The 25,658-nt window shown below is 36.1% G+C and overlaps 2 long non-coding RNA genes across 2 annotated transcripts; one reads left to right on the top strand and one right to left on the bottom strand.

Annotated features, from left to right (window-relative positions):
- Positions 1-891: 891 nt before the first annotated feature.
- LOC140227524 (uncharacterized) lies at positions 892-19,564 on the top strand. The gene is made up of 3 exons (XR_011901056.1): positions 892-913; positions 4,034-4,123; positions 19,527-19,564. It is a non-coding gene; the product is annotated as an uncharacterized lncRNA (long non-coding RNA).
- LOC140227523 (uncharacterized) lies at positions 17,176-18,505 on the bottom strand. Its single transcript, XR_011901055.1, has 3 exons — positions 18,368-18,505; positions 17,655-17,761; positions 17,176-17,236 (listed from the first exon to the last, which is right to left on the bottom strand). It is a non-coding gene; the product is annotated as an uncharacterized lncRNA (long non-coding RNA).
- Positions 19,565-25,658: the final 6,094 nt, after the last annotated feature.

Below are 25,658 nucleotides of genomic sequence, written 5' to 3'. Positions count from 1 at the left end.
ACAATAAATAACTCCTCCTTTTATAACACAAACTGCAATTCCATCTGAACCAGGGTTAGCTTTCGCTAGCAGGAGAAATATATTCATGCAAATTTTGAGGTTTTGAGAAAACTGGCTTTGACTGAATGTATCACAAAAATGAACAACAAAAAAGACTTTCTACACACATTCAAAATAAACTTTAACAACTAGGAATGTGCACAAGAAAGGGTGAGAGAAAAATGTGTTTTTTTTTTTAATTTCAGTACACTGATGTTACAAGTATGTTGTTGATATGAGACAAACTAGTGTACGGCATGGATAATAATGGTGCCTGTCAAAATAAGAAAAAAAAAATGTGCATCAGATTCGTAGGATTTAAATTCTTAAGTTCCCTTGTGTGTCATCTGCGGACCGGCGCAGTGAATTTAGCCATACAGATTCACATTATTACTAAAAAGTTGATTATCTTGTTTACCTTTAATCCTTAGATGTCTTGGATTTTTTTCTTTTTTTTTTTACTATTATATAAATTCAAAGCTGATCTGATGATATTTTTCAAAACGTCGAGATATTCATTCAAGCACGTAACAGTGGCGGATTCAGAGGGCGCGCGCCCTTCTTTAATTGCTTGTAAAGCAAAAGAAAAAGAAAAAGATGAAAAGAAACCAGGAAGTATTTGTAGTACCAGAAGTATTGTTCGCCCCCCCCCCCCCTTTACGGAATTCCTAGATCCACCCCTGCAAAATATTTTGGCTTCTTGCCCGTGAGAATCCAACTTTGATTTATCTTTTTTTTTTCTTAATTTGGGCAGATAAAAGGAAGGGTGTGCGACCATCAGACACCAATCTTCGAATACGAACAGAGGAGAGAACATCATCCACCATGAAGAGCACATATTGTCTGATCGTCCTTACAACCATCTTGGTCGAAGGTACGTTTTTCAGGAGAACTTTTAAGCCTCGAAATGTTTAATTTACCAATCTGTCTAGACCTGGGGCATGTGCAATGAATAAGAACATTTCGAGTTGCAGACTTCTTATCAGCTGTGTTTGTGCTTGTCAAACACTCCTAAATATGCATTCCTTGCGGTAAATGGAAGTCGTTCACCGCATCACTATCCAAATTTCTATAATCTTTACTGATTCCGGTGGGGTAAATTTCGAGCATCTTCCCTGTAAGTTAGAATTTATAGATTAGGTATTAGAGTATATGTGTGCGTGTATGTGTGTATGTGTGTATGTGTGTGTGTGTGTGTATTTATTTTTAACTTCAGTTACAATAAGAGGAATTAGAGATGCAACAACAAGAGGAAGTGTTTTTGAATGGTGCAAAGCGAAAAAAATTAGCACTGTATTTTTACAAGGAATTATTTAGTACTGCAGATTTCGAAGACAGGTGGAAGTTAGACTGAGGTGGCCATGGGGTACTCAGTCATGGAACTAATCACAGCAAGGGTGTAGCAATTATGTTTTTGGCTGACTTAGACATTAAAGTGGAAAATTTATTAGTGGATAAAGAAGATATAATAATATTTATCAAAGGACAAGTTCAATGTTAAAATGATTTTAGGAAATAATATGTATTCTTCATACAAGGAACAAAGAACAGGTATACCAATGTGAAAATGAGCTCTTTTTAGAATTAGGACGAGTTTTAATGGTAGCATAGGATGGACAAATGTCTAATACGAGGGGATTTTAACGTTTTGACGAATATAGCGCTACATCATTTTGGTTAACTAAAAAAAAAAATGTCACTTTGAAAGTGACAAAAGCTAAGAGTAGGGATGCATTAATGGGCATTTAAGACAAATTTGATTTGATAGATATATGGAGGGAAAGAAACTCAAATAGAAAACAATTTACATTTAGGAAGAAAACCCTAGCGCTAAACTAAATCAGATTATATTTTGTTTCTTCATCTTTAGAAAAACTATGTAAACAAATGTGATATTTTAGTCTCAGTTTATACACCTGATCTCTGCGGTGTCAGTCTAACACTGGGAGATTCCAAGCAAAATCCTGCTTTTGGAAAAATCACATTGAAAATTTAACTATAGTGTATGTTTGGATATAATGAATTTGTGGATTAAGTGAAATGTGAAATTAAAGAATTGTTATATAGAGATCTGGGAGAGTCAAATTTATAATAGAATTGTATTTCTTTATTTTATCAAGATGAAATTAAGACAGTTCATTATGAAATATTCTAATGAGAATGCTAAAATAAGAAAGGATGTTATTACAAAATTAGAAGCAAAATTTGGGATTTAGAAAATAAATTAGTAGATATGCCAGTATAACAATAAGCAATAAGATTGATGAGAAAAAGAAGGAATTGGAAAAATTATATGACTTTGTGCGACAAAGGTTCGATCTCGAGCACCATGGTCTGAAGAAAGAAAAGAATATAGAGTATTTTTATCAGCTGTTAAAAACTAATACAAAGAAAGGTATAATCTGTGAAATTTATGATGACATGAATATTATAAAAGATAAGAATAAGATATTTAAACAACAAGGAATTTTATGCAAAGTAATATCATAAAAAAAAACAGATTTGGATATGATTGAATAAAGACATATCATGTGAAGATTAAAGGACAAGTTCACCTTCGTAGACATGTGGGTTGAGTGAATGCAGCAATATTAGTAGAACACATCAGTGAGAGTTTGAGCAAAATCGGACAATCCGTTAAAAAGTTATGAATTTTTGAAGTTTCTGCTCAGTCACGGCTGGATGAAACGACTACTATAGCTTGTGATGTCACATGAGTACAACGATTTAAAGAAAGAATAAAGAAAATTCAACATATTTTTATTTTTCTCGCATAACAAAAGAACACTCGACTTCTCTCTTTCAGAAGGCAGGGGGAATAATATTACCCTTATTCGGGAAGGCCCTAGCAGAGCGTTTCTTACCCGATTAAGTAAGCGTAGTACCCGATTAACAGAAGAACACGTCTCGTTCACAATTGACACACACAATGTGTATGTACATGCATTGTACAGTGCACCAAACATCTACACTGTATGCTTAACACGCGTGCTTGCACGGCACATTAATCATATATACCTTACACTTGCTCAGTTAAGAGCAACAATTTACACTCTTTTTATGGACAATGTGTCTTCAGAAAACTTTGTCGTTTGACTATGGACTCCTCGCTAACACGCAGGCGTTTTCCGAAATGAACACGTCTCTTTGCGTGCATTAGTCACGTAGAACATCGGGTTACTTTTCGAGAAGTGACTGGGGAAATTAAAGAGAAATTTTGGAGCTGGTGCACGGCCTGATTTTCGTTGCAAACATCTCGTATTGTGAATTTTGTTGCGGAGCAAGGGAGGAGCGCAAGTGTGTTCAACTCATGTCTGTCTAAGCAATGTGAGTGCCAGCTGCATGTGTAATGTTCGTTTACGTGTGGCAAGTCGGTACTGGCGCATGTGTTTTCATGTTTAATCACTCCCCAAATGAACGGTCTTCTTTGCAAATTAAACAGAGAATGCGATTAGCCGTGGAAATTATGACATTCATGATTTCTTGAAGTGTTATATCTGCGATAATATGTGGGTAGAAATTAGATTAGAAGCATTTTTTTTTACCCATTCATGCGGAGAGGCAACCCGATTATCAGGTAATTTTAATGTGCATTGGAACTGATTTTGACATTACTATCCAATTAAACGGAGTACCCGTTTAAGCGATACCCGATTACGCGGAGAGTACTGTAATACGATTCACCGAGGAAAACACATTTTCAACTATCGTGAATATTAGATTGAATGACAAAAATACAATGGTGCACTTGAAAACTTACTCTGTATATAAGTCCATGATGTGTGCATCATTTGCCAGCAGTCTAAGCAGTGTTTAAGCCATTGCTTCTTTTTTCTCTCTCTCTCTCTTCCTCTCTTTACTTGAGCTACGAGAGGTGCCGCATTACTTATCAGATTAGTGAGAAAAAATCCTAATGAGCGCAAAGTGTGTTATGCACAACTTTTTTGATGTTAAAACTTTCATGATAGTTTCTCTATTTGTTTCGTCCCTGCAGGTCTGAACGCTCAGCCTGACCAAGAGGCTGTGTTTAAGAGGGAGTGTGATGAATGTCCCATGATAATGCAGCGTCTGCGGATGTGTACTGGTAAGTTGGGCATAATAATTATTCCAAATATATAATCAAACATTATATGCTGTATGCTACTGTAACTGGTATTACACTGTTTGCAACTCGGGAATGAGACGATGGAGGGTGGATGTTCTTCTACTGTCATGTGTGTGTGTGTGGGGGGGGGGATTAAAAGGATAGTAAAAACTATTTTTTTCTCTGTTACTTTCTAATGTTTGGAGTGTTAGTACAAGAGGTCGAGGTGAATAAAAGACACATCATGGAGTTTCGATGGGAGACGTAGGATGGGAGACGTAGGATATGCAACCAACCTGGAACGACCTTCGTCCGGTCCGTCGCCCATTCGTAAATAGTAGGCCAGCCAAGACGATTTTTTTTTTTTTTTTTACTTTGGACGGCAAAATTTGTTAATGCTAAGTTTTCCAGCTGAAACTCTTGCAAAAATACTCAAGTTTAGCGTACGGCCGGATGTCAAGCGCGTTTTTGCCGGAAAATGCCTTTTTTAGCACAAAATTTGAAAGAATGTAAAAAATCACGATTTTTATTTTTTTACCGAAATAAGTAATGGTTGATAAGTACCTTTCAAACTAGAAATGTGTTATCTTCCATTTCAAGTTTAGAACCTGACTAATATGCATTTGAATGTAGAATTTTTACACGCACATATATGGCGCAATGAAACATAAAAACTTGATTTACTCAAAATTGTACTTTGTAAAATCTACCAATATTTCAAAGTTTTTTTAAACTACCTAAATCAATCTATTCAAAAGTTTTTATTTTTTTGAAATATAATATATATTCTGATATCTTATGCAGCAGAGAAATTAAAAGATAAGGCGAAAGATAACTCGTTTTATGTTATCCTAAATGGGACGATGTATTTTTACCGGACGCGCATTATGAATGAAAAATCGAATGTATAGCGTAAGCGCATATGTACATGGTATAGTGCGTGTAGGTATTTATCTTACATAATTGGCGAAGTCAATGGACAGGTTGGATAGCTGACGATGCAAAACCCTTTGTGGCACCTTGATATGACTGAAATGTGCTTCTTCCCCCCCCCCCAAAAAAAAAAAAATAAAATCAGTAGTGTTGTTACCATGGAAACTGATCATCATTAGGTCACTCCCTGAAAATTTCAAATATTCATAATTGTAAAACGTACGAAAGTGTTGAAACATTTTGTGTGTGTGTGAAAAATGTATCAATCTAACTAATCTATGTTTAACAATGAAACCTAAGAGTTATATATAAATTGTTTACTATGTTCGGAAATGGTTGTCATGGAAACCGTGATAACAAATCACGTGTTTCTGGGAAAAATTATGATACCAAATCTCCCATCCTGCATACTCACCCCTTCCCCCGAGAATGCTTTGGAATTCATAATGCTACAGTGTATATAGTTTGCATTCTCAGGCCCTGAAACGGAGCCCTGCAAGGGATAGGCACGAAATCACTTTTGCTTTTGTAATGTTCTAAGGCGAGGTGTTTGCATTTTATTTTGATTTATTCTCCCGCAGAAGACTTATACTAGATGTTTCTTTTATGATGGTTGATTGTTTACATGAACGTTGTTTGGAACGCACACTTAGTCGGCGACATAAAAATGTTATCATATTAGACCGGGGGCCCAGAAGATTTATTCAGCTGAAAAGGGTCACACTTTTTAATGGTCTCATCATATAGGGATGTGTCCAAGGGTCAATAAAATGCATTGCTGGCAAGTCACATCCTGTACCGTAAGCCTAGGGACCACAGAAAGGGACCCCGAAAAATGGATTTATTCAGCCGAAGGGGGTCACGGACAAAAGTTGGTGGATATTGTTCCTTTGGGTGTACTTATCATGAAAACAGCAATGCCAGCTATTTTATCCTGTACGAGGCCCTAGACAGTAGCCCCAAAGGGCCCCACCCCCCATAGGCCTACGTACAAACACACACAAACATTGATTTGATTCAGTTGAAAAGAGTCACGGCTGATTTCTTTTGCAATTGAAGTAGTTCCCATCAGAGATATTCAAAACGCCAATACCAGCTATTTTATCCTGTACGGGGCCCCAGACAGTAGCCCCAAAGTGCCCCACCCCCCATAGGCCATACGTACAAACACACACAAACATTGATTTCATTCGTGCAGCTGAGAAGAGTCACGGCTAATTTCATTTGCAATGGAAGGAGTACCCATCAGAGATATCAAAAACACCAAAGTCAGCTATGTTATCCAGTACGGGGCCCCGGACAGTAGCCCCAAAGGAGCTCCCCCCCCCCCCCCCCCCGACACACACACCCACACTAGTTTCATTCAGCTGAAAAGAGTCACGGCTAATTTCTTTTGCAATGGAAGTAGTACCCATCAAAGATATCCAAAATACCAAAGCCAGCTATTTTATCCTGCACGGGGCTCCAGTCAGTAGCCCCAAATTGCTCCCTCCCCCCCCCCCCTCCCCCCACACACATTGATTTTGTTCAGCTGAAAAGGGTCATGGCTACTTTCTTTTGCAATTGGTAGTAGGCATACTCATCAGAGATATCCAAAACACTAAAGCCAGTTATTTTATCCTGTACGGGGTCCCAGACAGTAGCCCCGAAGTGCACCCCCCAACACACACACACACACACACACACACACACACACACACACACACACACACACACACACACACACATTAGTTTCATTCAGCCAAAATGGGTCACGGCTAATTTCTTTTGCAATGGAAGTATACCCATCAAAGATATCCAAAGCACCAAAGCCAGTTATTTTATCCTGAACGGGGCCCCAGACAGTAGCCCCAAAGTGCCCCCCCCCCTCTCCACATACACACACATACACACACACACACACACACACACACACACACACACACACACACACACACACGTTTCATTCAGCTGAAAAGGGTCACGGCTAATTTCTTTTGCAATGGAAGTAGTACCCATCAGAGATATCCAAAATACCAAAGCCAGTTATTTTATCCTGTATGGGGCCCCGCACAGTATAGCCCCAAACACGGGTAATTTCTTTTACACTGGAAGAAGTACCTATCAGAGATATTCAACATACCAAGGCTAGTTATTTCATCCTGCACAGAGCCCTAGACAGTAGCTCCACAGTGTCCCATCCATTATACATGTACTGTGAATCAGCTGAAAATGGTCTTACAAATTCTTTTGTAACGTTAATATCAGGGCCTACTGAACAGAGATATCACAAACACTAAAGCAAGTCATCTTATCCTGTATACGGGGTCCCATAGGTTACAGTCAGCAAAACACTCAAGAAATTTGCAAAGGAAGCATACTTCTGTATAGTGCACAACCAAGATGACCATATTACGAAAACCAGTCATTTCATCTTGTACTATAGGCCCAGGTTACAGTAGCCATAAAGTGCCCCTCCCCCACATAATTATTATGACATCATTTAGCTGAATAGAGTCATAGTTGTTTTTCTTTTACAATCGAAGTAGGCCTTAGTTTACATCATAGATACCCAAAACATCAAAGTCAGTTAGGTTTTCCCAGCCAATTTCGCACTTTTTTTGGTTCATTAATTTTGATAGAACGTTCGAATTCGTAAAATGTGTATTCAAATTGGCTGGTACCCTACGTTCATTCAAATTCGCCTTGACTTGCCGAAAAGTGTATTTCAGTCATTAAATTTCGCGAAAGACAGTCAAATTCCAAACGTGTTCATTCAAATTCAAATCATGCTATTTCTTTGTTTCAGATCTTTTTAACATGTCTTTCTATGTGTGTTTTCGTTTCATCTATAAATTACTGTTATAAAGCAGTAAAAGTGTCATATTTCTTATCTAGTATAACTTGATTTGGTTGTTCTGTAACCAGACTGGTAACGCTCCTTCTCTTTCATATACATGTCATTATAGGCCTATACGTGTACCAGTAATGCAGCTTAACTTCATTTTTTATAGTCATGACAGCACAATATATACAGACGTATATCTCTAGAAGACATAGAAAGAATTAAAAAAAAAATTTGAGGATCATAACCTTGACTTCTTGTAACTGGCCGACCGCTCGTAATAAAGCGCTCGTAACGGCCAGATAATTTGTGGCTTCTTACTTCTTTGGATTCAAAAAGCACGTTAAAAATGGTGTCAAAGTCTCTTAAACGAATACGAAAACATGAAATGCTATGATGCTTACAAAACAATAACTACGACGAAAGAAAATAAGGAAAGAGGCCAAGCATGAACACATCTGTTTAATTGACTGCAGAACATGTTAAATTAGATGGCCAGAAATCAATTTGAATGAACGAGCGCGGCATGTAATCACGTGACTATGTCATTATGAATTTATGAATGAACGGATAGTGGAATGGTACTTGTCTTATATATGGATTTCAGTTGAAAAAGTGCTATTTAGAATAAGGTTAGAGGTAATGTGAATGTTTCAAAATAAATTTGAATGAAGAGATTAATATGTGATTGAACTACCATGTCATCTAGGCGAAATTTTTGCTAAATTTAATTCAACATTAAAGAATTCGATTAAAAGAGGTGCGATATTGGCCCGGATGCAGGGCCCTTGACAGGTATAGCCCCAAGGTATTCCCACCCCATATGAATTAATTGTTTTTAGGTGAAAACAGTCATGTATGCCTATTTTCCTTGGCAGTGGAATTAACAGCTGAGATACGTAAAACACAAACCCATCCAGTTAAGGGGCCCCCAGCCAGTAGCTGGAAAGTGCTCCCGTATTATTTTATTCTAAGTGAAAAGAATCATTGCTATAATTTCTTTTGCAATGGAAGTAGTACTCAAGGAGGTATCAAAAACACCGAAACCAGTTATGTAGCTGTACGGGGCCCCACGGAGTGTTCCTACAGTGTCCCCACATGTAATTCCACTATCAAGATCTGCATCCCGATCTATTCAATCTGTCAGATCGGGAGAGAGCGGCAAAAGTGTACGGGGACCGGGAGCATCGTAGCAGCAGCGTTTGGGTGATGGGGTTGGATCTGGCAATTTTACAGATCGGGAAGAAATTTTGAACTGTTTCAAAATTTCTTCCTCATCTCCCCATCAAGATTGACCTATTTTGAATCGTAGCTCAAACGGGGAGAGAGCAGTGACAGTGTAAATACCGCGGGATGAGCGTAACAATTCCAGGTTTTTCTGACCGTAGTAAAAGCGGCACAAGAACGGGAAAATAATATAGTCTAAACTAGACACCGACGACATGGTCCCGCTGCTGCGCCGCTTTCTTGATCAAAGCACGACCTTCCCCCTTTAACGACGCTCTCACTAAGTTCTCTACTCTCGTATAAAATCAAGGCCTGTTCCTACGACGCTTCATTCCTGCTTCGATAACGCTGTTGGCCGCTTTAGTTACGCTGTTCCTACGCTTTCCCAGACTCAATTATGCACGTCTTCCGCTCTCGCCGCTCTAAAATCGAACGTAGCCGATACGCTTGAAAATGTTTGCCAGAACAGCAAACCTGATGATGATGAGGAGGGCGCGTTGTCGTTGTCGCGAAAATGAAGACGAAGGAGCGCATATTTAAGAAGAAGAGATGCACACAATAAAGAGAATAAAGCAAAACACTTTGGAGCTACTGTACGGGACCCTGTGCAGGATAAGATATCTGACTTTGGTATTTTGATATCCGATGGATACTACTTCCATTGCAAAAGAAATTAGCCGTGACCCTTTTCGGCTGAATGAAACCAATATATATATATATATATATATATATATATATATATATATATATGTGTGTGTGTGTGTGTGCGTGTGTGTGTGTGTGTGTGTGTGTGTGTGTAGGGGGCACTTTGGGGCTACTGTCTGGGGCCCCGTACAGGATGAAATAACTGGCTTTAGTGCTTTGGATATCTCTGATGAGTACTACTTCCGATTGCAAAAGCAAGTAGCCTGTGTTTATACCTATTTTTGTACATATGTTATTATTGTTCAATAAAAACATAAAAAAAAGTAGCCGTGACCCTTTTCAGCTGAATAAAATCAATGTGTGTTGGGGGGGGGGGGAGGGGGAGGGGGTAAGGGGGCAATTTGGGGCTACTGTCTGGGGCCCCATGCAGGATAAAATAACTGGCTTTGGTATTTAGATTTCTCTGATGGGTACTAATTCCATTGCAAAAGAAATTAGCCATGACCCTTTTTCAGGTGAATGAAACTATGTGTGAGTATGTGTGTTGGGGGGGGGGGGGGGGCACTTTGGGTCTACTGTCTAGGGCCCCGTACAGGACAAATAACTGGCTTTGGTGTTTTGTATGTCTCTGATGGGTACTACTTCCATTGCAAATGAAATTAGCCGTTACTCATATCAGCTGAATAGAGTCAATGTGTGTGTGTTGTGTGTGTTTGTACGTAGGGCTTATAGGGGGTGGGGCACTTTGGGGCTACTGTCTGGGGCCCCGTGCAGTATAAATAGCTGGCTTTGGTGTTTTGGATATCTCTGATTGGTACTCCTTCCATTGCAAAAGAAATTAGCCCTGACTCTTTTTAATTGAATAAAATCAATGTTTGTGTGTGTGTTTATACGTAGGCCTATGGGGGTGGGGCCCTTTGGGGCTAACTGTCTAGGGCCCCGTACAGGATAGAATAGCTGGCAATGCTGTTTTCATGATAAGTACACCCAAGGAACAATATCCACCAACTTTTGTCCGTGACCCCTTCGGCTGAATAAATCCATTTTTCGGGGTCCCTTTTTGTGGTCCCTAGGCTTACGGTACAGGATGTGACTTGCCAGCAATTCATTTTATTGACCCTTGGCCACATCCTTACATGATGAGACCATCAAAAAGTGTGACCCTTTTCAGCTGAATAAATGCTCTGGGCCCCCGGTCTATATATGTATCCCGGATTTGTGTGAAAAAGTAAGGCAAATATCACCCTCAAAAGAGAAAAAAAGAAGTAAAAAGGAAGTAGAAGTGAAATGCGTACAATGCAATAACAGCCTCATTTCCCCTTCCCATCATTAAGCCGTTACAGTATAATAATCATCGAGTCTATATTGCAGATTATATTAATCCTTGGCCAAGTTCTATGTCCTTAGAGCAGACATGTAACAACTTGTTTGTTTGGCAATTCGATTTTTTTTTCTATATTATCACAAATTTGTGAAAAAAAAAATCATTCAGTTATCACCAACACTCTAAATTCCCAGTCAACCAACAAAACGTACTACAGTATCTCTCTAAAAAAAAATCGAGTGAAAATTTTCACTCTTGAAGGAGTGAATACAAAAAAGAGTGAATTTAGAGTGAAATTGGAGTGAATTTCGAGTGAAAATGTTCATTTTCACTCATTTTGGAGTGACCTCAGGGATCACTCGAAGATTTTGGAGTGATCCCTGACCTCACTCCAAAACGAGTGAAAATGAACATTTTCACTCGAAATTCACTCCAATTTCACTCTAAATTCACTCTTTTTTGTATTCACTCCTTCAAGAGTGAAAATTTTCACTCGATTTTTTTAGAGAGGTACACAATGTGCACACGCCCGCAACCACCGTCTCAAACAGCGTTCACGATGAATACAGTAAACAGTAAACGAGGCGATTTTCTCTTTTTAAAGCAATGATTCGCCATTAGCGTACATTTACTAGAATAGCAGCACTTGACATCTATGTTGCTGGTTACCAAAATGCTGATTAGAATACCATACACAGTAAGAACATGCTTGAATCCTGCAAAATATATATAATTATTTCTCTTCAACAGTATTTCGTTTTGAAAGGTAAAGAACCTCAGTCTCCATTTGTGAACATCTAAAAACAAACAAAAAAATCCATCTGAAAGCAATCTTCTTAAATGATTAAAAAGCATTAGAAAAGAATGAGTCCTCAGTGAGAATGTCTTTCATGAACAAATCTATGTGACATACATCCAAAGAGTTTGAAAAACAATACAAATGCGCTGACTTATATTAACTGCATTGATAGCCTCAATTTTTTTTTAATGTGACATATACTATAACGTGTCCAGCATCACAAACGTTACACCAGTTAGAAAAACAAAATGTTCTCTTTAAGCAATATTTCAATATCTCTATCTTTTTAACAATTTGTGGTTACATATCCTAGCTAATTATGACTGTACGCTGTTGCATTGACCTTTCGTCAATGTACAACTAAATTAGAATGGTGACTGCCAAATTTTAAAAAAATCTACTTTTAGTCTGATATTATTTTTGTGTATTGCAGACCAGTGTGATAAGATATCTGGATACCGATATCTGTACTGAATACTCGTCTCTCAGTAAAGAAAAAAAAATCACCTCTCCAAAATGCATGGGTGTTTCCCTCTAATACTTTCCCTTATTCCAAGTACCAGAATACATTGCTGGGGCCCTGAATAGCTAACATATATTACAGTATTACCAACATCATGACAATTATGGCACATGTGAAAGAAACCTGGCAAAACATACATCTTGACCAGTACATTTTCTTTTCACTACTTCTTGTACTTGGCGTTTGGATTGAAACATTTTACTTATGTTCGTTCCTTTAAGCTACATACTATTCTTTTATATCTTTAACTAGAAAAGAAAAAACATGCTCTATGCTATTTCCCTTCAGATTCACCAACTGTTACTTTGTGAAATTTTCTCTTTTTAAGCACTTCAACGTGCAGTTTTCTTTTTTTTTTTGACTAACATGTCACATATTTTCCTCCATCTGATGAAGAAAGGCAAAGATCACTTCCCTTTTGTTGCCCCCCCCCCCCCATAAAAACAAAAACAAAAGACATTCCAATCTGACAGGATTAAAATGTTGGCGTTTGGGCTTCAAAGGAAATAACAGGATCAATTTCCATGAACTACTACTATGCGGCTTGTAACTCTGAGTCTCAAAGGCATGGTATAGTTTTGGTTGAGATGGAGATTCAGACTTTAACTTTTTGCAAGCAAATAAAAACAACTTATGAAATATGAAAGAGCATCAAATTCTTAGAGTAATATGAAGTTTGTTTGATTAAAGTTCTTGGTTTTGAAACGGCCGAGAATTTTTTTTTTAAAGTGACACAGAATGATAATAATTAGAAGTGGGTGCCACCTTTATTAGGACCTCTTTGTTTTGGTTTATAGTGACCTCGTCTACAGCCACTATGTCTATTTTCCAATTGGTCTACTGGCATATCGTCTATTACCGATTCGTCTAATACCCATTTGGTCTACAACTCGTTTTGTCCAGTACCCATATTGTCTAATAGTCACTACCCGTACTGTCTAATACCCAACTCGTCTAAGGAGCATTTCATCTACAAAACAATTGATCTAATATTTATTTATTTATTTATTTATTTATTTATTCTGTCTTCTTTATACAGGGTAGTCTCTTCAGTACATAAAACTGCTTTACAAGAGAGCCCTGTATTACATAAAAACATTGAAATACAATTTACAATTCGAAACAAATTTGATACAGTATAATGTTACAATTTATAACAATATATTACATAAAGTACAATACAAATACGACAAGTTAAAATGGCAATCAAAATATAAAACTGAGTATGATATAAGTTAAATAAAATGTATAACAATGTAAGATTAAAATACGTCCTACATCTTACATTCAGGATAACAATATACATTTATCATAACCAGTAAAACATCACCCATGATTTAAAAAACAAACAAACAAATACAATCTATCCATTATCCCCTATCCCCTATTCCCACCCCGCATCCCACCCCCCTATAGCCAAATCGTCTACACTCACAATCTCTATTTGCCATGTCGTCTAATATCTATTTTGTCTACTACTAGTTAGTCTACTCCCACCTCGTCTACAAGTCATTTAGTCTACATTCACTTTGTCTAGTTATCATATCGTCCAACCCTTAGTTTGTCCATACCCATCTGGTCTACTCCCAACTTGTGTACTCCCAATTGGTCTACTCCCAACTGGTCTACTACTAACTGGGTCTACTCCCAACTGGTCTACTCCCAATTGGTCTACTCCCAACTGGTCTACTACCAACTGGTCTACTCCCAACTGGTCTACTCCCCATTGGTCTACTCCCAATTGGTCTACTCCCAATTGGTCTACTCCCATCTTGTCTACTCCCAATTGGTCTATACTCGTCTATACCAGTGGTGTACTCCCAACTGATATATAGTTTTACTCTCAACAATTTACCCAAACTGATCATTTCCATCTGGTCATGCTAATAATGAGTATACCACTTTGTCTAGTGTCCAGTCCGTCTCACTGTCATGAACTATTCATATTAAACCCTGCCCTTGATTAGCACAAAAATCAATATCAGACTATTCTAGTTGTTAATTCCGCACATGCTGAATATAAAGACATACTAATTAATGGTGAGACATGATTATTCAGTCTACATTCTGGCCGTAAAATAACTAAACTAGCTCAGTTACAATCCTCCATCACAAACGAATTGTCAGTCATATGAAACAGAATTACATTTCGACCGACCATCCCAGTCCACCCGTACCTCCGTGCGCATGCATGCAGCGATCTTGGCGGGATCCCGAATGAGGAATTATCGAGTACGAGTGTAATTTGATTTTCATTGCGTTTGGTACACTAGTGAAGGTACTAACGATCCGCGCGATGTGGGCGTTTTTTGTGCATTTAACCGTTTACATACATCAGTACGTGGCAGACAGAATAAAGAATACTGATAATGTGCTTCTAATGTGTTCCTTTTCATTTTTACCATACTTATGATTGTGTATCAAAGTTGAATGGATGGAGTGTTGAAGTTTGGACATATAAATGCTGCATGATTGCTTCTGATATAAATTACACATCCACCACAAAAATAACACAGCAAGTTTTTCACACTGTGACATTATCTTTTTTCCTAAAAAATTGTCATAATTAGAACATAAAAATTTAAACCAAATGGGGCACCAAGGGTGTTCAACCTATTTCACTGGGAAAAAAGAAACTGGATGAAGTACACTTAAATAACAATAACAAAAAAAAAAAAACTATAACTAGTAGTAGACCAGTTGGGAGTAGACTAGTTGGCAGTAGACGAGTTGGCAGTAGACGAGTTGGCAGTAGATAAGTTGGCAGTAGACCAGTTGGGTGTAGACTAGTTGGGATTAGACGAGTTGGGAGTAGACCAATTGGGAGTAGACGAGTTGGGAGTAGACCAATTGGAGTAGACCAGTCGGGATTAGACCAATTGGGAGTAGACCAGTTGGCAGTAGACCAGTTGGGAGTAGACTGACTGGTTATTAGACTAATTGACTATTAGACAATGAGTTGTAGACCAATTGGCTATTAGACAAAATGAGCTGTAGACTATTTTATTCATAGACCTTATGATTAATAGACGAAATGGTCAATAGACATAATGGGTGTTAGACGAAATGTGACTTAGACAAATTGAACATTAGATAAAATGGCTAGTAGACGAAATGACAATTAGACTAATTGGCATGTAGACAAAATGGTTGGTAGACGAGTTGGTAGTAGACGAAGTGAGTTTAGACGAGATGGCATTAGACTAGGTGGACAGTGGACAGGGTGGTTGTAGACGAGGTGCCAATTTACCTTTGTTTTTGTACATCTCAGCCTTTTCAAAACCAATTTTTAACAAATAAATTTGGAATTCCTCTTGGTATTGTTTACTCTTTAATATTTCATAACAGGGTTCTCATTATTTCACAAAATCTCCATCTCAGCCCCCATCTCAACCAAAAGTAGACAATCCCTCATCCCTATAATGCTGCCATCAAAATTGGAAGTAGATCTACATCAAATCATATTGTAAATGCTCTTTGCCAAGTAGTGTTGTGCACATTTTGATATCAGGCCTTGTTTTACTTCATCACTAAGGGGAAAAAAAAAGATTAGAAAAGAAGCATTTAATCTGGATTCTTAGAAATTTCTAATACATACACATGTCTTTTATATATTCAACTTCTATAATAGTCCTGAAAGCACATTGTGATTATATTTGAGAAGTTTAGATGGATGCATTCCACATGTAAGTTCAGGTTCTGATGACATCCTTCATACGGAATCTGGATGCGGACCGGATAGCCTGGCAGGGTTGTTTCTGGAGAGAGACAGAGAGAGAGAGAGAGAGAAAGAACGGTGTATCTGTCTTTACTTGATAAGGAAAGTGACATGGGCATTTCAATCTTTGGTGAAGACACAGTGACATATACGCTAATAAAGACATACGGTTACTTGATTTCCTCTATATGTAGTGTTTCCTTGAAACTGTAAAGTATATTATTTTATACAGTAGATCCTAATTGTAGCAATTTAACCGTGAGTACACGATGAAATATAAAATGTAGGAAACTTTCATGATCCCAATATCCAATTCTTTCCATTAAGCTTTTTATTCCATTCAGAAGAATTTCAAGGTATGGCTTGCCCGATACTGCAACTGGATACATTCAACACTTTCGTGCATATAATGTCCCCGTGACCTTTCACATCAATACCCTCATAACTAATCAAAGTCAAATTGCTTAGAGGTTATGGTAACTTTGCCATCCGAAGGTAAACATAATGTCATGGTAGCAATGCTCTACAGTCAATAAAAATCAGGGTTTCCCTGTAATTTACAATCAGCAGCAAAATCACAACAATAACTAAAATGCTACTTGTACAAGGCTCAGCAGGTAATCATCTCTTCTGTATAAAACCAAAGTTGAAGATGATTCGCTGAGTAAATGTTAAGTTATTGCAAGATGAGAATAGGACAAATGTGCGTGTGAATGGATGACTGCAACAACATAAAAACTCCTGCAACCATCTTTGACAGAGGCTAGAAAAAATAATCAGCGTTAATTCATGTAAATCTTCGTTGTTGGACTGATTGACTACATGCATATGCAGTGCTGCATTCATTTAGCATAACATGCGTTAATTTTCTGCCCAATGAACGATCGACAGTCAAAAATTTGGTCAAGATGTCAAAGGCTTGGCAAAATATTCCAACATATTTTGGGTTTACATTTTACATGTATTATTGCTTACCTCCCATATTTCCTTTCGAAATAGAGTACAGGATGCACAGATTTGAAGCTGGTAGTCAGGACATCTGTCTCTTTCTTTTTTCTCTCTCTCTTGTCCGTAGTTGGCTGTGGTTTGCAGGGTCCATTTTGTCCACTTTGTGCTAATTCTGGTCGAAAATACAATTAACAAAAACTTAAATAAGTTATCATTTTTATGAGTGAAACAGGATAATCATACTGCAACAAAAAACAAACACATTCATCATGAATTAGAATTAATCATCACGATCTCATGAATCCCTTAGTATGAGATTTTTGATCTTCAGGTCACTGTCAACATTAATATGTCTTACATGTAATACATTAATCATGTCATTGTTATTATCATCTTTGATGCTCTAAAGCCATATCTTACTGAAAATGAATTATGTAGGATGGAAGTCATCTTGACACCTGTAATTCCTGTACACAAATATTTGATTGTATCATGCTCTCATTTGTACGTGGATTAGGATATGATTTCCTTGCATAAATCGGTTTGTATTCATGAGATGATATTCCTAATTTCAAATCGTTGACACTTACTTGTGAGCTGGAAAGGGCATTCACATCGCAGTCAAGACATCTTTCTATCTCCCCCTCACTCTAGTGGATGTGATCTCAAACTCAGCATGTCCATTTGTTGCTGACACCTTGATAAAAATAAAGAACAATACATCACGGCATATCACCCTTACGTCATACTTAACGCAACATAATAACAATGGAAAGTTAATTGATCTGTGACTACAGACGTATTTTCATCTGTGCACACATTAAACACTTGTGCCAATTGACATGGTTGAGAAATATTTCATTACATATATCTTACTTGATTACATTTATGTTTGATTTTTATATGATCTCATCTTCAGTAGATAGAATACCGTTCTTTCATATGATCCTCTACAATAGAACATGCAATGAATTTACAAGAAAACAAGAATACACATTTGATCATAGATTTGCTCCCCTTCTTATATAAATGGAGATACACGTGTATAAGATTATTCTCCTCTCTTTGTTTGCAAAGTACTTGTACACTGCATTGTAATGCAACGGTCAAAGTGAAAACATGCTTATTACAATTTATTCAAATGGAATAGGAATATTTGAGACTCAATGTATTCAGATTTGGCATTACAAGTATTTTCAACTGGGCACTGAAGTGATACATTTGATAATCAAACACTTAGTAAGTTAGTATTTAAAAGATATTTCAAATTAGACCGCTATTTAAGACATTTACCGTTTTTTACCTTCTGGTTGTTCTGCACTTTGTTGCAGGTAGAAAGAGCTCAGTCTTTACAATTAGATTTTGGCAAGTCAGGATAGGCCTATGTCCCTCTCTTTGGTGAAGTTTGAAGACAAGACTCAGTGTGTCAACTTGTTGGTACATCTAGCTGAAAACAGAAATCAACATGACTCAAATAATTTTTTTCATCTTTAAAGCAGATCATTATAAGCTAACGGTGAACAAAAAATAAAATCAATTTGAAATTTGATTGTTTTGAAAAGGCATCTTGACATTGACATAATTTTCTTTGTTCCCCATGCAAAACAATTGTAACTAAAAATATATCTCTTTTATTAAGATGATATTTTTTTTTAGCTTTTTAAAAAGTTAAAAAAGAAGAAGGAAGATATTTAGGTTTCAGTGAGTCGGTATTAATGATCCATTAAAAATGTATTATTTACATTTTTTTCAACAAATTAAAGGGATCGTACAGTTTTGGTTCAGACCTAATTTAAGGTTTCTAACATTTTTGGTGAGATAAGGAGAAATCTCTCATGAAATATGATAGAGCATGTAATTCTATGAGGAATTCAACGTTTATTTGCTGAAAATTGGTTTTGAAATGGCCGAGATATCCAAAAAGAGTGATTTTAGAAAGTGTGGGACCCACACTTTATTACGATCGCTTTGTTTTACTTTGTTTTTGGATGTTTCAGTCATTCAAAACTCGATTTTCATCAAATAAACTTTGAATTCCTCTTAAAATGGTATGTTCTGTACTATCTCATAAGTGTTTTCTTGGTATCTCGCAAAAAGTTAAAAGCCCAATTCTCATCTCCACCAATACTGTACTATCCCTTTAACCTTTATTCTTTGAGACATTAACATAAGAACTTGGTACTTATGAGTAAAGACATTTCTAAATAGTTCCTCTTTGACTAGATCTATTTGTAAACTAGAAGAGTACATGTATATGATTCACAGATTAGGAGAGGTTGGCAGTCAGGACTGAACACTTTTCTCTCTCTCTCTCTCTCTCTTTCGGGCATATTCGAATGGCAAGATCACTTGGTTGTAGACTCGCTTTTATATAAAACACCTAGGCCTATTACCGAATAGTTCTCTCTCCCTCCACCTATCTATCTTTTAATCTATCTATCTCTATCTCTTTCCCTCCACAGGTTGGTGCAATTGGTACGCTAGTTTGTCTAAGCGTGACCACGGGGTTGAGTTTGAAAGAGAGCTTGGTAAGTCAGCGCACATTAATTTTGTACGTCCTTCCTCATGACCAATACAAAAAAAAAAATATTTTTTATGTGTCTATTGTATTTCTCTCAATATGTGATTTTGGTTACATTGGTTCTAATTTCTATGTACATGTATTTGTTCGACTAAATATGACTTTTATCATAATTGCTTTGGTTAAGGTGGCAGTTGCTCATAAAACTTTGTTTTTCTTGCTGTCTCCACATTCTATTACATTTGTATTGTCAATTCAAATTTACATACACTGTACATGTACCTTGTCTGAATATTTTGTTCTGTTTGAATAAAATAAACACGAATTGATTTGAACTGAAAAATAGAGGGAAAATGATATTTTTCACCTGTCTGCTGTTTGTTATTATCGTTTAAAGGTATACATGCTCTTCAACTTACCAGATAAAAAGATAAGACACATTTTTACATCTTCTATCTTTAAAAAAAAATGAGATTTAAATTTATCTGGTAGGCCTATATCATATACTTATCTGGGACTAAGAGGCTAAGAGGCACCTTATCGCATAAGCAATCATCGTGCTTATTCAAAACAATTCTGCCTTTCATAGGTTTGCCCATTTACTTAAAACTTGTTTCTTACCTGAATTTAAAGAGACTTGCCTATTTTTCTTTGCACGGATAACATCAATTGTAATTATTCATCATGACTCAACGTGGCTTAAATATTTGTGACACTTGGGTTTTCAAGCCAATCAAGAGGAATATGTTTAATTAAAAAATTGTATTTTCTTCTATCGGATTGAGAACTTCAAAGTTTAACACAAATTCTTCACATAATCTATAATGACAAGGTAAAGGTGGATTAAATTAGTCCGCAATTGTACGAACATTTTTAGCATACCAAGTATCATAATATAAAATCTGCTTAGATTTTGAACGAATTAGTCTGTTAAACCGCAATGACTGACAAAAACAAGGTCTGAAAATTTATGTCCGAAATAAACAAAAGACGCCTTCTCTCTGAAACAATACCATGTACGTGAAGATTCTGCTAACTGTATGATATTCAAAGACCTGAGTATACATTCAGGAGCATAAGATTTTTATAACACATCTCTGTCTGGATTATTTTTTTCTATAAAGGATAATTCAATAGTTTTTCACAAACAATTATAATTTTTATCAAGCAAGCATTTCACCCACGACCTTTTTTGAGCAAGTGCGAACATCTGAACATCAGTCATTCGCAAGCCACAGTGAAGATAATCATTACACATCATTTTTCTCTGCACCCTATCTCGACCTCCATTCAAAATGAATTTATAAAATAGCTTATTAAGTTCTTTAAAAATTAGGGGAGGTATCTTTATACAGAGAGCAGAAAATAATTACAATAGCTGCGGTAACACCAGTTTTGAAACACATATTTTACCAATTAAGGAAAGATTTCTCATTCCCCAACAATTGAGAGTTTGTTCAATTCTTTTCAATCTCTCTTTATAATTAAGATTTTAAAAAATCCGAGATTTAGAGAAAAATCATTTCCAAATGACTTAAAGTTTGAAGTTTTCTAATTAATTCCTTGAGCTAAAGGAGGAAATTCCTTACACCCGGCTTTTTACTTCCAATCCATATAGCTTCTGATTTGCTTCTGTTATTCTATAGTCAGATATTGATCCAAAAATATGCAAAGTATCAAAAAGGTGATCAAATGAGTTCTTTGAACCATATATGAAACAAACTGAGTCATCAGCTAGTAAAGAAATCTTTGCTTCCTGGTCCCCAAGTGAAATACCATTAATAATGTTATTTTGCCGAATTGACAAGTCATTACTTCTATCACAAATAAAAATGAATATGGATATATACACTGTAAAAACATCGGTGTTAGCTTTAACACCACACCGATCAATCTTCAATAGAGGACCACACCAACAGGTGTAGAAAATGCACTGTGATGGTGTTGAAAAGTGTTCACTTGACACTTCGTGGTGTTAATTTGACACTGTACTGGTGTTAATTCAAAAATGACACCACATGGTGTTGATTTGATATTTGTTGGTGTTAATATCAATGGTTTAACACCCGTCCTGCTTCAATAAGAGACCACACCAGCTGGCGTTACTGTGGTGTAAATTTATTTTCACATTTTTTCAAAAATCTAGTATTTTAATGTAAAATTCTTGATCGTCTTGTTGAAAATTAAAAATCAACAAGAAGTGCAGTTACTAAGAAACTCTTCAAAAAACAATTTTTTATTTGGAAATGACACCCGGAGGTGTTAATTTAACAACATAAATGAGCACCGAAAATTTAACACCAGCTCGGTGTTCACTACTTAACACCGGACTTTTTGCAGTGTAGGACAACCTTGAAAAATACCCCTTTGCATATTAATACAATTAGTTAAAAAGCCATTATTCATTACATAACTTTGTATTCCTGAGTATATCATACCTTTATCCAATCAATAAAACAATCTCCAAAGTAAAGTGTTTCAAAAGATCATGCTTAACACTATCAAATGCCTTTTCTATATCATATAATAAGATAACACCGGAAATATCATTGATATCAGCATATTCAATGATATCTAAAATAAGGTGTATTTTATTACCAATAAATCGTACTTAAAAAAAAGATTGATCTAAATGAATTAAACTATTTGTTTTTTTTTTTTCAAACAAGTAGCTAAAAAGCTTGGTAAAATTCTATAATCAACTGTCGGTAGTGTTATGTAGGTTTATAATTCTTAATATATAGATGATCTTTATCCTTCTTTGGGAGTAATTTAACACCATAAATGAGCACCGAAAATTTAACACCAGCTCGGTGTTCACTATTTAACACCGGACTTTTTGCAGTGTAGGACAACCTTGAAAAATACCCCTTTGCATATTAATACAATTAGTTAATAAGCCATTATTCATTACATAACTTTGTATTCCTGAGTATATCATACCTTTATCCAATCAATAAAACAATCTCCAAAGTAAAGTGTTTCAAAAGATCATGCTTAACACTATCAAATGCCTTTTCTATATCATATAATAAGATAACACCGGAAATATCATTGATATCAGCATATTCAATGATATCTAAAATAAGGTGTATTTTATTACCAATAAATCCCACTTAAAAAAAAGATTAATCTAAATGAATTAAACTATTTGTTGTTTTTTTTTTGCAAACAAGTAGCTAAAAAGCTTGGTAAAATTCTATAATCAACTGTCAGTAGTGTTATGTAGGTTTATAATTCTTAATATATAGATGATCTTTATCCTTCTTTGGGAGTAAAATTATCATATCATTTCTTTGAGAAAAGACATTAATTCACTATGCATAGAATAATCATAAGAGTTCAGCAACATATCAAAAATATCAGGCCAAAAACTATATAAATATAAGGTATATATATATATATATATATATATATATATATATAAGGTTTCTCAAGAGAAGCTTTTTCATCTTCTCTTAATTTTGGGATATCAATATTGTTCTAAAATACTTCACTTCTGCGGCCAACATCATTTATGGAGTCATCATCTTTACAAGAATACAGTTTACTATAAAAATCGCTTATTTCTTTTGAAATGACAGTTTGGTCCACAATTAAATTTCCTTTACTATCATAATCTGTTTATACTCTTATTTTGCAATTGCCTATTTTCTAATTTACAAACATATTTAGAACTTTTTTCTCCCTCTTCTAACCAACGAACTCTAGAACGAATAATATGACCTGTAGTTTCAAAATCTTACATTTTATTTGATTTGGTTTCCAATTCCTCCAATAATAAAAAAAGAAATCATGATCTGAAGTGTTTGCAACATTGGATAATTTCATCCTTATTCTACCAATTTCAGCGAGCAGTTTATCTTTTTCTCTATTTCTTTCTCTTTTTTTTCTAGTTGTATATTCTATACACACAACCGTAATCACACACTTTAAGGAATCCCACAAAATATTAGGATTACACTGTGAACCTTTGTGAATATCTTTGAAGTAGTTTATCTTATCCTTTAATAACCAAACTAACAAATTCAGTATCATGATTTAGAAAATACCAATTCAGCTTCCCCAATCCCCGTCTTTTCATTGGTTGATTATCAGTAAACTCCAAAGAAACAACAGAATGATCTGATTTGATTCCAGGGATAATTTCAGATTTAACACAATTATATAAAAACAAAAATATTTGAAACAAGAATAAAATCTAATCGAGACAAAACCCTCGGGGTTTTCTGATGCCTTGTGTATTGTTTCAATGTGGAATGAAATTTTTTCCATGTACATGTGTCACATAACCCAAAATCCTCCATTATGACCGACAACATTTCACTGGATTTTATTTTAGAGTGGCGTGTTCTACCACCCTGGTAATCCAAGGGGCTGATGACTGTATTAAAATCCCCTCCCACAATTAACGATGAACCAAATTATATTTTCAACTTCACCAAACACTTCTAATAAAAAATTGGGATCGTTATTATTCGGAGCATATACATTTACCAAAATTACAGATAAACCATTCAACAGTGCATCAGTTATCAAAAATCTATCATTAGGGTCCCTAAGAGTTGACTCTGACAGATCCAGAATTTCTTATTAATGTGGCAACCCCCTCCTCTTTAGATGAAAATCTTGAGAACCAAGCAGATTCCCCCTAATGACATTTCCAATAATTCTCATCATTTTTTTTTTCTGAGTGTGTTTCCTGCAAAGACATAATATCGCTATTAATACTTTTCATAATATTAAAAACCTTCCTTCCTTTTACATGGTCTTGCAATCCACGGCAATTAAAAAAGCGCAATTTCAATTACATTTTGCTACCAAATGAACTCCATAGTCACAATATCTGAAAATTACTGCTTTACAAACACAGAAGTACCTGTGCATTTAAATCCGCAACAGAATGTATCCTGTAACCTCATAAAGCATACAATATCAGTGCACGCAATACTACAGCTGCCATTATACAAACGTAGCATATCAAAATCAGTGTCATAATGAATTAAAAGAAAAAAAAAGAGATAAAAAAGACATATTGAGACAAACATAATATGTAATACAGGAGGGAAAGCACAAGATGAGAAATAGGACCTAAAATCAAAACTCGGTCCTGAATGCGTGCGCTGAAAACCCCCACTGAGATCACGACAAAACATGGAGCCACCAAAAGACTGTCCAGAGAGTAGAGACTCACATGTTGTTGATCAAACAATATCAGTAACAAATCAATGTAGTGCAGTAACGTTGGTTGAAGCTAAAATAAAGTTAAAATAAACGGCCTCAGGGAATGATACTATACCAATGACTAACAAGTTATAAAGTGAAAGTCAACATCCGTTTATACCTCTTGGGGAGTATTCAGAGGGAAAAATGAGACCGGTTCTTTGGTGAGGTTGGTGTGCGATGGCATCTCTCGAATGTAGACTCATCTGGAGATAAGCCCACAAATCCATGGAGGAAATCCTGTAGTACCTCGTTGCAGTTTTTTCTAGGGCTTTCCGGGACACCATGAAAAACAAGGTTATTGCGCCGGGATCTGTTCTCTAAGTCATCTATCTTGGCAATCATGTCTTCTCTCTCTGATTTAAGCTTTTTCACTTCTGCAATCACATCATTAAGATGGATAGTGCATGCAGTGATTATCTCCTCATTCTCAGACACTTTCAGATTCACTTCATATTCTCCTAATTGCACATTTGTTGACCACATACAAAACCGTAGTCATGGTCAAACCATGGAGCTACAAGTAGCTCCATGGTCAAACGGACCCCTTGCTAGAAATAATGCATAGCAAAAATCACAAACATTAGGAAACCACAATTCGTCGAGCAATAATGCATGTTCACAAGGGCACGTTTGTTATCGCGATGATTTTTTGTTGCTCTTTTCTTTTATTTAAAAAGGGAAGACTGACTTTATTTGAAAATGCAAATGTATCACAATCCACAGACCTTCTCCCTTTTTTCATAACGCTTAGAGTTTATTCGTTCGTGTTCCAGGTCCTCAAGAACCTCCCGGTGCTCCCGGTCGCGATTCTTATGGTCCTCCTGGTGGCCCCTCAAGAGAGAGGGGT

This window comes from Diadema setosum, chromosome 4 (genome assembly GCF_964275005.1).
Source record: "Diadema setosum chromosome 4, eeDiaSeto1, whole genome shotgun sequence".
Lineage (NCBI taxonomy): Eukaryota > Metazoa > Echinodermata > Echinoidea > Diadematoida > Diadematidae > Diadema > Diadema setosum.
This window is presented reverse-complemented; position numbering and strand designations above follow the sequence as displayed.